The sequence below is a fragment of the Theropithecus gelada genome, chromosome 4 (genome assembly GCF_003255815.1).
Source record: "Theropithecus gelada isolate Dixy chromosome 4, Tgel_1.0, whole genome shotgun sequence".
NCBI classification, from domain to species: Eukaryota; Metazoa; Chordata; class Mammalia; order Primates; family Cercopithecidae; genus Theropithecus; species Theropithecus gelada.
This window is the reverse complement of record NC_037671.1, coordinates 146,439,049-146,454,280: the sequence shown is the minus strand read 5'-3', so window position 1 is coordinate 146,454,280 and position 15,232 is coordinate 146,439,049. Positions and strand designations below refer to the sequence as shown.

General features: G+C 38.9%; 1 pseudogene; it reads left to right on the top strand.

Annotated features, from left to right (window-relative positions):
• Positions 1-5,787: 5,787 nt before the first annotated feature.
• On the top strand, positions 5,788-6,388 carry LOC112623354 (annotated as a pseudogene).
• The last annotated feature ends 8,844 nt before the right edge of the window (positions 6,389-15,232 follow it).

The following is a 15,232-nucleotide window of genomic DNA, read 5'->3' as shown; positions in this document are numbered from 1 at the left end:
ACCATCAGAGAATACTATAAACACCTCTATGCACATAAGCTAGAAAATCTAGAAAAAATGGACAAATTATTGGACACATACACCTTCCCAAGACTAAACCAGGAAGAAGAAGAATCCCTGAGTAGGCCAAGAACAAGTTCTGAAATAGAGGCAGCAATTAATAGCTACCAACCAAAAATAGCCCAGGACCAGACAGATTCACAGTTGAATTCCACTGGAGGTACAAAGAGGAGCTGGTACCATTCCTTCTGAAACTATGCCAAACCATAGATAAAGAAGGACTTCTCCCTAACTCATTTTATGAGGGCAGCATCATCCTGATACCAAAACCTGGCAGAGACACAACAAAAAAAGAAAATTTCAGGCCTATCCCTGATGAACATTGATGTGAAAATCCTCAATAAAATGCTGGTCAAGAGAATCCAGCAACACAGCAAAAAGCTTATCCACCACGATCAAGTCAGCTTCATCTCTGGGATGCAAGGCTGGTTCAACATACACAAATCAATAAACATAATTGATCACATAAGCAGAACCAACAACAAAAACCACATGGTTATCTCAATAGATGCAGAAAAGGCCTTCGATAAAATTCAACAGCGCTTCATGCTAAAAATTCTCAACAAACTAGGCAGTGAATGAATGTATCTCAAAATAATAAGAGTTATTTATAACAAACCCACAGCCAATATCATACTGAATGGGCAAAAACTGGAAATATTCCGTTTGAAAACCAGCACAAGACAAGGATGCCCTCTCTCACCACTCCTATTCTACATAGTGTTGGAAGTTCTGGCTAGGGCAATCAGGCAAGAGAAAGAAATAAAGAGTATTCACTTAGGAAAAGAGGAAGTCAAATTGTCTCTGTCTGCAGATGACATGATTGTATATTTAGAAAACCCCAATGTCTCAGCCCAAAATCTCCTCAAGCAGATAAGCAACTTCAGCAAAGTCTCAGGATACAAAAATCAATGTGCAAAAAATCACAAGCATTCCTATACACCAATAATAGACAAACAGAGAGTCAAATCATGAGTGAAAATCTAGAAAATCTAAACCATTCACAACTGGTAAAAAGAGAATAAAATACCTTGGAATACAACTTACAAGGGATATGAAGGACCTATTCAAGGAGAACTACAAACCACTGCTCAAGGAAAGAAGAGAGGACACAAAGAAATGGAAAAACATTCCATGTTCATGGATAGGAAGAATCGGTATCGTGAAAATGACCATACCGCCCAAAGTAATTTATAGATTCAATGCTATCCCCATCAAGCTAACATTGACATTCTTCACAGAATTGGAAAAAACTACTTTAAATTTTATATGGAACCAAAAAAAGAGCCTGCATAGTCAAGACAATCCTAAGCAAAAAACAAAGCTGCAGGCATCACGCTACCTGACTTCAAACTATACTACAATTCTACAGTAACTAAAAGAGCATGATATTGGTACCAAACAGATATATAGATCAATGGAACAGAACAGAGGCCTCAGAAATAACATCACATATCTACAACCATTTGATCTTTGGAAAACCTGACAAAAACAAGCAATAGGGAAATGATTCCCTATTTAATAAACAGTGTTGGGGAAACGGGCTAGCCATATGCAGAAAGCTGAAACTGGATCCTTTCCTTACATCTTATACAAATATTAACTCAAGATGGATTAAAGACTTAAATGTAGACCAAAAACCATAAAAATCCTAGAAGAAAACTTAGGCAATACCATTCAGGACATAGACATGGGCAAAGACCTTATTACTGAAACACCAAAAGCAATGGCAACAGAAGCCAAAATTGACAAATGGGATCTAACTAAACTAAAGACATTCTGCACAGCAAAAGAAACTATCATCAGAGTGAACAGGTAACCTACAGAATGGGAGAAAATTTTTGCAATCTATCCATCTGACAAAGGGCTAATATCCAGAATCTACAAAGAACTTAAACAAATTTACAAGAAAAAAAACAAACAACTGTTGGGAACAAGCCCCCCAAAATCTGGCCATAAACTGGCCCTAAAACTGGCCATAAACAAAATCTCTGCAGCACTGTGACATGTTCATCATGGCCATAACGCCTATGCTGGAAGGTTGTGGGTTTATGGGAATGAGGGCAAGGAACACCTGGCCCACCCAGGGCAGAAAACCACTTAAAGGCCTTCTTAAGTCACAAACAATAACATGAGCGATCTGTGCCTTAAGGACATGCTCCTGCTGCGGTTAACTAGCCCAACCTATTCCTTTAATTCGGCCCATCCCTTCGTTTCCCATAAGGGATATTTTTAGTTAATTTAATATCTACAGAAACAATGCTAATGACTGACTTGCTGTTAATAAATATGTGGGTAAAATCTCTGTTTGGGACTCTCAGCTCTGAAGGCTGCGAGACCCCTGATTTCCCACTTCACACCTCTATATTTCTGTGTGTGTGTCTTTAATTCCTCTAGTGCCACGGGGTTAGGGTCTCCGCTACTGAGCTGGTCTCGGCAAACAAACCCATCAAAAGGTGGGCAAAGAATGTGAACAGATACTTCTCAAAATAAGACGTTTATGCAGCAAATAAACATATGAAAAAAGGCTCATCATCATTGGTCATTAGAGAAATCCAAATCAAAACCACAGTGAGATATCATCTCACACCAGTTAGAATGGTGACCATCAAAAAGTCAGGAAACAACAGATGCTGGAGAGGATGTGGAGAAATAGGAACGCTTTTACACTGTTGGTGGAGTGTAAATTAGTTCAACCATTGTAGAAGACAGTGTGGTGATTCCTCAAGGACCTAAAACTAGAAATATCATTTGACCCAGCAATCCCATTACTGGGTATGTACCCATAGGATGATAAATCATTTTACTATAAAGACACACACACGTATGCTTATTGTGGCACTGTTCACAATAGCAAAGACTTGGAACCAACCCAAATGCCCATCAATGTTAGACAAGATAAACAAAATGTGGCCCATATACACCATGGAATACTATGCAGCCATATAAAGGATGAGTTCATGCCCTTTGCAGGGACATGAATGAAGCTGGAAACCATCATTCTCAGCAAACTAACACTAGAACAGAAAAAAAAACACTGCAGGTTCTCACTCATAAGTGAGAGTTGAACAATGAGAACACATGGACACAAGGAGGGGAACATCACACACTGGGGCCTGTCAGGGGTTGGGGGTGGGGTAGGGGAGGGATACCATTAGGAGAAATACCTAATGTAGATGATGGGCTGATGGGTGCAGCAAACCACTGTGGCACATGTATACCTAGGTAACAAACCTGCACGTTCTGCATATGTACCCCAGAATTTAAAGTATAATTTAAAAATTTTTTTAAAAAGAATTTTAAAGTTAATAATGATTATGCTTTAATGAAATAGACACAAGATCACAATAATGATAACCACATAAAAGATGGTTCAAATTTAGTTTAAAATATACATGAACTAAATTTCAGGAGGAATTTATCAAAATGTTAACATTTTTATCTCTGTGTGATGCAATTATGGATGACTTTTATGTCCTTTTTTCTATTTAGTTTCTTCCCCCACAGTAAGAATATTACTTAAATAAACAGAAAGCCAAAACACACACACACACACACACACACACGCATGCACGCACACAATAAAAATGAGCTTAAAATATGTGGTACCGAAAGATTTTTCTTTGAACAGTTGCACAAGCAAAGACAGTACTTAGTAGTAAAGGCTCTAAGGAAAACGTGGACATCTCAGCACAGATGGCAGGATAAAAATGTAATATGGGGAGCACAAGAAATATGCAGACTGAATCAAAACAGAGACAATTCCCTTAAGTAGGTGAGCTTTTAAAAATTGGGCACAGAAACCATTCATTCATACCAGATCTTGCCCAGAATCATTGAAAGAAAAACAGTGGAAGACAATGACGGGGATTTGGGAAGAGGAGAATGAGAAGCCAATGCCCTGCTGCCTGCCACCCTTTATCCACACCTGCCTCTCTCCTCTGCCCCAGGGCTCCCAGCAGCAGGCTCAGCAGATGCATTAGGTCCATGCAACACAGTTTGAAAAATCAACATCATCATCTTAGGTTAGATCTACTATCAGTCACTCCCTATTAAAGATGAGCTGGAAATTATCAGAATCCACAGTATAATCTTTGTGGTTTACTACATATGAAAATTTAAGAAGACTTATGCTATTCTCATGACACTAAAGCTTGGTTTATTAATTGTCCACAAATTTATTCGTCCTGTCTGTTAAAACCTTATTTAAAAAATATTATTTGGGGCCGAGTGCGGTGGTGCACGCTTGTAATCCCAGCACTTTGGGAGGCCAAGGCAGATGGATTGCCTGAGGTCAGGAGTTCGAGACCAGCCTGGCCAACATGGTAAAACCCTGTCTCTACTAAAAATACAAAAATTAGCCAGGCGTGGTGGCATGCACTTGTAAACCCAGCTACTTGGGAGGCTGAGGCAGGAGAATCACTTAAACCCTTAAATCACTTAGACAGAGGTTGCAGTGAGCCAAGATCTTGTCATTGCACTCCAGCCTGGGTGACAAGAGCAAGATTTCATCTCCAAAAAACAAACAAACAAACAAAAAAAAGTATTCCGCCGGGCGTGGTTGGGTGGCTCACACCTGTATTCCCAACACTTTGAGAGGCCAAGGCAGAAGGACTGCTTGAGTCCAGGAGTTCAAAAACAGTCTGGGCAACATAGAACCCATCTCTACAAAAAATTAAAAAATTAGCCAGATATGGTGGTGTGCACCTGTGGTCCCTGCTACTCAGGACACTGAGGTGAGAGGGAGGATTGCTGGAGTACAGGAATTTGAGGCTGCAGTGGACTATAATCACACCACTGCATTCTAGCCTGGGCAATAGTGAGACCCTGTCTCATAAAAATAAATTTTAAAATTCATATATATATTATTCTAGGTATTAGCATTTATAGGTACTTGGCCTAGAAGGATGCTTCCTGATCGTTAGAGTTCCCCAGAGTAAGAAAAACAGAAGGAATACATGTGAGTGAATCTGACAAAAACTGTGGGACTGAGATGTCAAGTCAGTTTTGGCTTGAGCACACTTGGCTGTACTTGACATGAAAGGGAAAAGAGTTCTTCCTGTGTCTGGCCACAGTGAGCCTGGACAAGGTTGTATAATGATGGCAGCAATCAGAGCAGCAGCATGAACCCAGTCACGTTGTATCAAAGCTGAGCTTAATCTAGCAACTGCAGCTGCAGTGAGCAGAGGTTTGGAGAGAATTGAAGCACTTGGATAGATCTTGCTTACTGAATCTATTAAAACTTTTCAGAGATTTCAACAGCTGGCCTTTCCTCATTATGGTACCAATGGCTGCAGTAGAAATAAATGTGGACATCTCTTTCAACTGTATGGGAAACAATAGCACAGAAGCATATTCTAGAACTATGCTGCCCAATGTGAATGGAGACCTGGGTTCTGAATCTGCCCCACTATCTCCACCTCTCCCAAGCAGTCCATGTGATGCTCAGTATGCATGAGGACTAAGGGGAAACATCGCAGGCTGACCCGGGGAAGGGGAGTCATCTGCGGGTACAGCTATGCCCAGTGGCATATTAGCCACACCTTGCGATTAAGCTCTCAAATTTTGGCTAGTTTGAATTGAAGTGTAAAGTACACATCAGATTGCAAAGACTTAGCATAGGAAAAAAATGTAAAATATCTCAATAATTTTCATATTGATTACATGTCGAAATGACTTTTTTGATATTTTAAGCTAAATAAAATATATTGGAACAATACAGTCAGGATGGACAAAGTTGACTCGAAGAAAGCTAAGGGCAAGATGTCTACCTATGCCTTCTTTGTGCAGATGGGCAGAGAAGAACATAAAAAGAAAAGTCTAGAGTTCCCTATTCATTTTACAGAATTTTCCAAGAATTGCTCTGAGAGGTAGAAGACAATGTCTGGGAAAGAGAAGTCTAAATTTGACGAAATGGCAAAGGCAGAAAAAGTACACTATGATTGGGAAATGAAGAATTACGAACCAGTTAAGGAAGGCAAGAAGAACCCTAATGCCCCCAAAAGGCCACCATCTGGATTCTTTCTGTTCTGTTCAGAATTCTGCCACAAGATCAAATCCACAAACCCTGACATCTCTATTGGAGACGTGTCAAAAAGCTGGGTGAGATGTGGAATAACTTAAATGACAGTAAAAGACAGTAAAAAGCAGCCTTACATCACTAAGGTGTCACAGCTGAAGAAGTGTGAGAAGGACGTTGCTGACTGTAAGTCTAAAGGAAAGTTTGATGGCCCAAAGGGTTCCACTAAAGTTGCCTGGAAAAAGGTGGAAGAGGACAACAAAAAAAAATGAGGAGGAAGAAAAGGAAGAAGAGGAAGAGGAGGAGTAAAAAATTTAAAAACCTCTGTCTCCTTGTGAATACCTTAGAGCAGCAGTCTCCAACCTTTTTGGAAACCAGGGACCAGTTTTGTGAAAGACAATTTTTCCACGGATGGGTGGGGGGATGGTCTTTGGGATGATTCACACACATTATATTTATTGTGCACTTCATTTCTATTATATTACATTGTAATATATAATGAAATAATTATACGACTCACCATAACGTAGAATCAGTGGGAGCCGACAGCTTGTTTTCCTGCAACTAGACAGTCTTTCTGGGGGTGATGGGAGGCAGTGACAGATCATCAGGCATTAGTTAGATTCTCATAAAGAGCAGACAACCTAGATCCCTCGTATGCACGGTTCACAACACGGTTTATTCTCTATGAGAATCTAATGCTGCTACTGATCTGACAGGAGGCGGAGCTCAGATAGTAATGTGAGCCATGGGGAGTGGTTGTAAATACAGATGAAGCTTTGCTCACTTGCCGCTCACCTCCTGCTGTGTGCCTGGTTCTTAACAGGCACATAGATAACATAGACTGTTATCTATTTATGGCCCAGGGATTGGAGACCCCTGCCTTAAAGTAGGGGAGAGCTGTAATTGACACATCTCTTATTTGAGAAGTGTCTGTTGCCCTCATTAGTTTTAATTACAAAGTTTGATTACGATCGTATTGTTGTCTCTCAAACTAGAAACTGTTCACATGAAGTGGCCAAGTGGGTCTAGAGCACCCTGAAACTGTATCAAAGTTGTACATATTTCCAAATATTTTTAAAATGAAAAGGCAACTTCATGCTCCCCTCACTCTGTGTGCTTTGTTGTTAGTGTGATCAGGCATTTAAAGGTGCTTCTGGCATTTTTTTTTTAATTTGGAAGGCAGTGTTAACTACATGGTTATTGGCTAGAAATCCTGAGTTATCAACTGCATATATCTATAGTTTGTAAAAACAACCAAGACAAACTCTTGATGTTCTTTGTTTGACGTTCGGGCTGTGGTGGAAGATGCCTTTGGGAGTGGCCGTAGCTCAGGCTGTGCACTATGAGGCTGGGCCTGTTGACTGCACTGTGCATTCATTTCGCTTCAGGTTGTCTTGTTTCTGTATCTAATGACATAGCATTCTACTACCATTCCTAGCTGTGAACAAAAGGTGGTCAGCTGGCTTCAGAAGTGTTTACTTTCTGTTTTTGCTTTTTTTTTTTTTTTTCAGTTAAGTGTGGTAGTTTTTAAACCATTAGTTTTTAAACTGTAGAACTTTTCATTGTCAACAAAGCGAAGACCCACTGCATCAATGAAAGTTCAAGAACCTCCTGTATTTAAACATGATTGCCAACATTCTGTTTTTTCTTTTTTGTATGTTTAGAATGCTGAAATATTTTTGAAATTAAATAAACAGCATTAAGTTTTAATAATACATTACTAAAATCATTTTCAACGTTTCTCTGACCGTTTTTTAGGTGTGGATACTAGAAAATTTTAAATTATACATGTGGCTTGTATTTAAGAAACTGGCATTAAGTTTCTACTGGACAGCACTGCTACAGAGAAAACAGAATTGGGACTGCTGTTGTTAGGCCCTCAGGTCTTATTTGGGATTTTTGTGGAGGGAGGATTCCTTGTTTTACGAATGGAGAAAACACAGCTTCATCCTTTTGAGTTCTTGATATTTCATTTGGGGTTTGAGTTTCTTTTTGAAAGCAGGAAATACCAGTTACATTCCATAATAAATGATGGAGATGTGGACTAACCCAAAAATGAACCCAGAGTGAGCCTCTGTTGGCTTGTGCCATGGTTAGAAACGGCATTGAGTCTTTTGATCAAACCGATTCTGTTTTGTTGCCAATATGAAAAGGAGAAAATTATCTAAACAGATTTCAAAATAGGAATGTGGATATTGACCATCAAAATGAGCCTAGGAATATACCATATCATTGAGAGCTGGTCTGAACTTTTATCTAGGGATATGTTCTCTTTCATTTAGGTCTAAACTTCTCTGCAGAATAATTTTATCTGAAATTGAAGATTAATCTTCCGAAGTCTATGAATTCTAACACAGCATTAAATTACATATTTCTTCAAGAGTGTCTTCATTCATCATTTACATACATTTTGAGAGTCTGAGTAACATAACAGTAGATTCTAAGATGGAGTTTACATTATACAGTCCCATACTTCAAGGGCCTTCGCATTTTCATTTGTTTATTCAACAGATATTTATTGAGCACTTACTATGTGCCAGGCAGTCTGCCAGGCATTAGGGGTGCAATAGGAATCAAAAATAGAATAAGATCACTGATCTCCCAAAAATTACAGCCTACTGTGGGAGGTAGACATTTATCAAATAATCACATGTGAGAGGTCTCAGAAGCAGGGAGCAGGGAGAATTCAAAGCTCAAGTGGAAGGATGAGTTGTAGACAGGAGGAAGTACAGCTCCTCCAAATGTAACAGGAGAAGTGATTCCCTGAATCCGGTTGGCTGCAAAACAAGTCAATGTGTTTGATATAAAGTGTGTGAGAAGAGAGCAAAGATAGCTGGAATGCTTCGTATATTATTTTACAACTCATCATCTAGGCATGGCTAGTTACTCAAGGTAAGGTTTAATTTAAGATAATGTCCAAGATTTAGAAATAGACTCATCTGTTAGTAAATTGCAGGTTTGGGGTGGCAAGACACATAATAACAGTAGGAGATACTTGGCAGTAGAGACAGGCTTGTCATCACCATCTAGGAAATCTATGATGTACAAAGACTGGGATTCTGTACTGGCAGAAACCCTTCAGCAGACCCAAGCAGCAAGGCAGAATACCATTGCAAAAACTCAAAACACAGGTCAAGATACAATTCTAGGAATTGAGCATACAGAATATGAGGACATGGGGAGTTGGAGAAGAGAGAGATAATGACACTCAAGATAAAAACTCAGGTTTAGGAGTACTGTTATCAGAAATATTCAGAAAAAAGCCTTTATTTGTAGAACACTGTGGCAGTCCAGTGGCCACGACTGGCCATATCCTAGGGTAGATTAGCAAGTGTAATCCTGCAATACCATGAGCAGGATGAGCCTGTTAGGGAGCAAGGCTTACCCCCAAGTTCCCCAAGGATGTGGTACTTTAAATAGGTTTTAAAGAAGACTTGTGATTTAGAAAGTTGGAAGTTGGTAACCATGGTCAACACCATGTATAATAAATGCATTATCACTTTAATTCTTATAACACTTATACATTTATATATGTATAAATATATTTGTAATATAAAACATACAATATAGTGTTTATATTTTTAATATACAAACCAAGATTGTAAAATACATACTTTATATTTTCTAAATATGTATTTTCTAAACCATACACACACACACACATACATATATATACACATACATAGCTTAATAAATATTCAAATTTGGAGTAAAAATTATGCATAAAGGCATTTTAATGATTTTAAAATTATTCATCATTAAGGTAATTTTTTACAACAGAGCTATCACTAGTTTAATGTTACATCTTTCTTAGCTATGATTTTACACACAAAATTCTTCCAAAGACTTCTTCAATAAAGTGAAGTTCTTTAGGTAACTGGGAACGCTGTGGGGCACCCAAGAGTGGAGATTCATCCTGTTGCCCCATCCCATTTTCAACTCTCCCACCGCTCTCCACTCACTATGCATCAGCAAAGTACACTGGACCTTTGTCATAAGCCTCTTCACAGAGGTATGAAAGCCAGAGGGAGACAGAAAGAGGATGAGAGGGAGAAGGGTATATTAACCATGTTGCCAGCTTCTGTAAGCTTGATGCTTTAACTATCCTACACGCATATGCCAGACACATCAAAGTCTGCGACAACTTGATAATATGCCTGAGTCATCTTGCCTTAGCCTCCTGCCCCTTTTGTCCCCGCTCTTCTCAATGGGGTTTCTCCTCCCCAGTGGCACACTGTTCAAAAACAAATGAACTAAATCAGAGTCTATACCCTCAACCACCTCCCTTATCTCACACTCCAAGCCACTATACACCTGCTGTAATCACCTTAGGGCTAGATGCCAGACAACTAGGGACAACCTACATGCCCCAGAACTCACTGGAATTTTCAAGCTCTCCCATTCTAAGCCTGATTGCCCTGCCTTGCCCATTTTTCCCATAGAAACCATGGTGAAGGCTCATGGGCACCAGTTTTCCCCTCTCCCTCTGCTTCGGGACCAACCCTGGCACTTCCCTGTGTGGCCTCTGTGGCATGACCTATATTCCTTCTCTTGGAATCTGAGAGTATAATAAACCACCTTTTCAATGGCAGTTATCTCCTGGTCTGTTAGTTTTACTATGCCTTAATAGCAATAAAATCTATTAAAACCAAAAGGAGATAGGAAGAGGAACAAGGGGCATGGTTAATGACTGATTCTAGTTACTTTAGTTGATAATCTGCATGTTTTTATCTGCTTTGTTGCACTTGAGCAGGGCAAGACAGTTGTCTCCCCTCAAAGTCACAAAACAACAGATCTAAGAAGTTCAGAGGACACCAACCAGGATGAACATAAAAATTCTTATACTTTGGTATATTACATTCAAGATGCAGGAAAACAAAGACATAAAGCAAAATCTTGAAATAGATGGGAGTGAAGGACTAAGGAAAATTCTCAGGCATCTCTGTGGGTGACACCTTTGAGATAGAAAAAATAGGTAAGAAAATCTTCCATGTTGAATTCAGCCCTATATTCTTTCTTATTTCTCTATAACTTTCTCCACAGAATCTGCCAGTACCTAGATCCAGGCTTTATTTGAGACCTGGATTCCTATATCTATGCTTTCCTTAAATCTGATGAATTCATTTTTTCATTTTCTTCTTCTTATATAGCTTGAGTACTGCTCCATAACACTTTTTAAAATATTACTAGCCGGGCACAGTGGTTCATGCCTATAATCCCAACACTTTGGAAGGCTGAGGTGGACCACTTGAGCCAGGAGTTCAAGACCATCCTGGACAACAAAGGGAGACTCCATCTCTACAAAAAAAAAAAAAAAAAAATTAAAATTAAAAATTAGCTATTCATGTTGGTATGTTCCTGTAGTCCCAGCTACTCAGGAGGCTGAGGTGGGAGGATCATTTGAGGGCAGGAGTTCAAGACTGCAGTGCTATGATTAGGCCACTGTACTCCAGCCTGGGTGACGGTGAGAACCTATCTCAAAAATAAAAATAATAATAAAAATAAAAATAATATCACTTCTAGGTTTTGTTTTTTCCTCTGTCACTGATTTTTTACTCCTTTGGGTACTTAAACATTTTTAAATAATAAGGTAATGTGGTTTTCTTGCAGAAGACTAAGAAAGTTGAAACAAAGTCATCTGTGATCCTATAGTCCAAAGTTATTCACTGTTAGAAAGTGATGTTTTCCAGTGTATTTCTGTCTAGACATAACCATACCTCTTCTGTCTCGAAGTGTAACACATGCTATTTTATACCTCTGAAATATTCTTTCCTCCCATTTTAAGTGCTTTCAGCAACAGTAGCTGAGCATGGTGATATAAACCAAAAAGAGCTATCACCTTGGCACATAATACAGGACACCCGTATGACCTGGCACGTATATATAACAGCAAGAATACGTCAGCGATGGTACATACCCACTGTCCATCAGTTTATAGGCTCAGGCCTTAACATCAACATTGTGTGTCAGGGAACAGCAGTGGCAGAAGGAGTCTAATTGGGCAGATAGTTTCCTTTCTGCTTAGTGTTGGAATCAGGACAAGTGTCACCCTTCCTAGGGTTCTTGGATATTTTTTCCTCTTTTTTTTTTTTCTTCTTTTTTTTTTTTTGGGCGGGGGGGAGCCTAGCAGGGAAAGCCAAGTTGGGTCTTAAAGAAAGATATCATTTTGTTTTGTTTTGTTTTCTAAAAAGAGGTACAGGGGAGTAAATGATTGATTGGTGGAGGTAGGGTGGAGATGACTATATTATAACCATATTTGTGTCCTTAACTTTGAAACAAGTAATGCCGGTTCCTAGTCGGTGCATGCTCTTAGTATCTGTAGGATGTATTTTTAAAAGCCAAATGACTATCCCATCAAAACCTAAGCCAAGTGCAATGTTGTCTGGTTTTGCCTTTAAAAACAAAACAGATTTTTCACTACTTTCCAATGCGAGCACTAGCTTAACAAACTAACAAAAATTGGGAAACTTCCTTTCTTTCTTCAAATGCTTCTTAACTTCATTTATTCATCTGGGCTAAATTTTTTGTGACTTTTAGAATTACAAAAGAAAACACATAACCCTCCATTAAACAGACTCACCAAATAACACTTCAATTAAGAACAAAGCCAGTATTATGGTAAACAAGCCATGATATATAATATGCCTAATTAACTTCAGTAGATGCAATTATAAAAGATCTCTTTCATGACCCTGGTTGATAAATGTTTAAAGCTATTTACCTGCTTTGCAAATTGACAGTTTTCTATTCAGAGGCTACAAAAAAATTAATTAAATTTAAAAAATTTTAGTAACTGTCATTGTGGAAGGAAAAACCACAAGACATTAAAACTCTTCAATAGAGCCTCTTGTTTTCTAGTGAATTTTCACAAGTATATTGCCTTTTTTGTAAGCTGTCATAGTATAACTTATTTCACCCCTGAGGCTGTCACTTTTTCTCGTGAAAAAGTACAACACAGCTAAGATTTTCACGGTGTACCCAGTTGTACATTTAAAAAAAAAAAAATCATGTTCTTAATTATCTACAATTCTAGGAAGAAAAGCAACTACTGTGATTACTCAGGGAACAGAAAATCCTCTCTGTGTTCCTTCTAAGCAACATTGCATAAGATATAAAGAAGAAAACATCTATTTTATTTTGAAATAAGCATCAAAAGAGCTTGCCTAGTGGGATTATAAAAGAGTTCAGTTGGGCTGAGAGTTGCTTAAGCTGGAAGTGCCACACTGCAAGGGAGGGAACAGAAAGAACAGCAGTCCTTTCAGGGGATTACAGGGCAGTGCTGTGAGCCTGAGAGGCTGCATTCAGCTACTGGCTGAAACAAAGGCAGAGGCAGAGCTACTCTTAAGTGGAGGGAGAGTGAATAAAGAAAATGCCTGGCATTCAAAAGCTGCCTCTCAACTGGGATTCAGGATTGTTCTTTTTGTTTTCTAGGCATCAAGAAATCTACAAATGTTTGGAAAATATGTATACTTTTGAAGTGAGCTGAATATGGCTGGGACTTCTGCTTATCTGGTCTTCAATCTTCAATCTCCTCAATTAGAAGAGGAAAAATAAAACAGACAGAATGAAAAAGATTGCCATGAGGGAAGTTTCCACTTAAAAAAAAATATATGCATTGTAATAGAGGTCAAAACCGAGCTTGAACCTCCAAAGTATTGGGATAAGGCTGTGCACTGTAGCTCATGCATGTAATCCCAGCACTTAGGGAGACCAAGGCAGGAGGATTGCTTGAGACCAGGAGATCGAGACCAGCCTAGGCAATAAGTGAGACCTCGTCTCTACAAAAAATTTAAAAATTATCGAGGTGTGGCTGCACTGGCTTGTAGTCCCAGATACTGAGGAGGCTAAGGCAGGATAATCTTTTGAGCCCAGGAGGTTAAGGGTGCAGTGAGCTATGATTGCATCACTACACTCCAGCCTGGGTGACATAGTGAGACTTTGTCTCCAAAAAAAAAAAAAAAGAAAGAAACAATGGTAGGTGTGCTCCTGATTTTGTTCAGTGTTGCCCAATAAACAATCCTTTGTTTGAAGTCTTGCCCATGTCTACCTCTGCCATAAGACTTTCCCAGGCATCTCAGCTCAAAGTGATCTAGATTCATAGCACTTATCGCTAGTATTGCACATATGGCACCAAATACTTATGGCCTTGAATTTTCATTGAGATATGTTGGATTTGAATTGACTTTGAAACATTCTAAGGGAGAATTCCAGCAGAAAATTGTGAACTTAAGTCTGTCACTCAGGAAGGGTGCAGTCTAGAGATATAGAGATAGAAAGGTGAAAATCTTCAGAAAATAGGTGGTAACTGAAACAAGAAGAAAGAACAGGAGTACCTAAATAAAGGTCTGTAAAATGAGGAAAGAAAGTTCAGAAAGAATTCTTAAGAACATCATTACTTAAGAAGTACATAGTAGAAAAATTAGTGAAAGGTAATTGTAAGACGTCAGAAAGAATGGTTAAGATGGCAGAAAGAATGGTTGCTTTACGCAGGTTTTTAGTTTCCCCAAAGAGCGAGGTATTGTATTGTTGATTTCTGTGTTTTCCAGGACACCTATCATAATTTTATGCATGTAGTATGCCCTCAATATTTATTGAACAAGACATGAGGAATAAACACATATAAATATTGTTCTTAGTTCTCTTTTGATTGTTCTTTTCTTAGCATCAACACCAGTACCACTCCTATTCCAGCGTATTTATCTCACCTTTCAGAAGATATTGGGTAACAGCAGGGGGCCTGTTACTGGAGGACTCTGACCTCTAGGGGGAGCTCAAGGAGAGGAGTACTGAATGAGGGTCCAGACAGTCCTCACTGGGTCACTGTAGTAGCAGATTGAGCTTTTGGTGAATTACGAAGGGCTAAGAAGGTCCTGCTTCCACATGGTTCAATCTTTAGTTCTTTTGAAATCATACCTGTCTTTAAATGTCACATGACAGTAAGCGAATCTAGGCTTAAGTCCTACATGGAAAAACTTTCCTAACATGGAAAACCTAAACAAAATGCCAGATAGGATCTATGGGTTAAAATAATGGCCAAAAAACTACATATAGCCACTGAAATGTTTGGCCCAAGGTGTGTGTGTATGTTCAATAATTTGAATAACTTTGGAACAGGCATAAATTTACCACTCTGCCACAGCCCTAACACTT